Source organism: Eimeria mitis, genomic scaffold (genome assembly GCF_000499745.2).
Source record: "Eimeria mitis Houghton genomic scaffold, Emh_scaff751, whole genome shotgun sequence".
NCBI lineage: Eukaryota > Apicomplexa > Conoidasida > Eucoccidiorida > Eimeriidae > Eimeria > Eimeria mitis.
The window spans coordinates 3,541-5,234 of record NW_013575499.1 but is presented as its reverse complement, the minus strand read 5'-3'; positions in this window follow the sequence as shown (position 1 = coordinate 5,234).

The window sequence follows — 1,694 nt, the reverse complement described above, 5'->3', positions numbered from 1 at the left end:
CTGGGGAGGGGTGTTTCTGCGCTGCGAAGCGCGCTTGTCAGACAGATTTGTAGATTACAGGCAATTTCAGTGAATGCATAAAGCAGTCCATGGGAGGTGCAATACCTAGTTGGAGACTGCAGCGCCTCCGCGGTGATTTTTGCTAAGCGCTTAGTGGTATTGATTCACAGTCCGCTTATGTATGATTATATTTATTCTTCTGGGTACGGCAGTAGTGAAGGGCGAGCTGGTGCCGACAACTTGGCCAGCCCGAACTGTGTAAATACTCATAGAGCCTGCACGAAAGGACGCAGCATTTGTAGTTCACTGTGTTGTTGTTGCGTAATACAAAAGCGAGCAGGGCCCGTAGGGTAGGTAGGGTTACTGTTTCGGCAAGGTCCCTCAAGGTATCCTTGGTTCGGAGTATCTACAGTTTATGGAGGTGTAACCGATGTGCGTTCGATTTCATCATCCCACGGTTCTTACTGCACCGACATAGTTAGCCAAAGCTAGCTGTAGGCAGGCTTTAATTCTGCACGGAAGTAATACTTGCCCTTCGGCATGAACATGCTCGATTCCATGCCCGCTGTGTGGCGAAGGCTTCTCTGGCACTGCGATCACTCGCCGCTTTTTCCAGAGGTCATGCACCTGATAAGGAGACAGCTTCACGAAGAATGTGATAAGGAGACAGCTTCACGAAGAATGGAGGCACTCAACAGTTGAGAGTTCATAGAAGCCTCCCACAGGCGAAGAAAGTTCATCTTCTGAAAGCGGTCATTGGCACAATTACGGTTTAGCGTGTACGTGCGTGGGTGCAGATGTACGGAGCTGAAGTGTGAGAAGAAGTGGAAGCTTGCCTTCCTTTATTGGTGCTCTCCTATAGTATTCACTGGGGTAGGGTAACTGGGCACTGCATTCCACAGCTTGCGAGACAGAGGCTGACCCTGCAAACAATCTGGGTGAATTTCTGAGGGAGTACATGTGCAGCGCGATACGCACTTGCAGGGAGCGGCGACTACAGGATGACTTAGCAGGCTCTCAGCAGTATTGGCATCCAGTGCAATTTTGCATGATGATAGATGTTCTACAGAGAAGCAGATTCGTGACTGACGAGCTACGTTCGACGGCGCGGAATACACGAATTGTCTAAATACCCACTGCGCCCGCGCAAGAGAACGCGGGACCTGCCTCTCATTGCGTAGATATCGGGCGAGATAAATGCAAGCGACGCCGACAGCGCAAACTAGTTGTACTGGTTCGGCGATATCAGTGAGCCTACGTTGTGCTGTAAGGAGAGGCAATTAATGAATGGGGCATTGATTTTTGTTCAAGCTCGGCATTTCACAGCAGCGTGATCAATTAAATCCGATGTGGTAGGGAGGAACACACCTCAGGCCATTTTTTTTTTGCATTTGTAAGTGATGCTTCCTGTACACCTTGAATATTTGCGATTCAGAGTGGTCATCCAATAGAAAGCGATTCGACAAGTGTGCAGCATGGAGCCAGCGGCGTTGTCTTGCAGATGCTAATAAAGTTCCGTTTCATTTGCATGGCTTGGGTGATTCCAGCTGCAATTTCCGAAATGCGTATACATACTATATGCGGAAGAGGTAGGGATTCTGCAGGTGTGAGCACAGTGGACGTCTGGACTTTGTGTGCGCGTGTGGATAGGGCCGCAATGCGGCGAAACCTTTTCTGGCGTGACGATAGCTCGG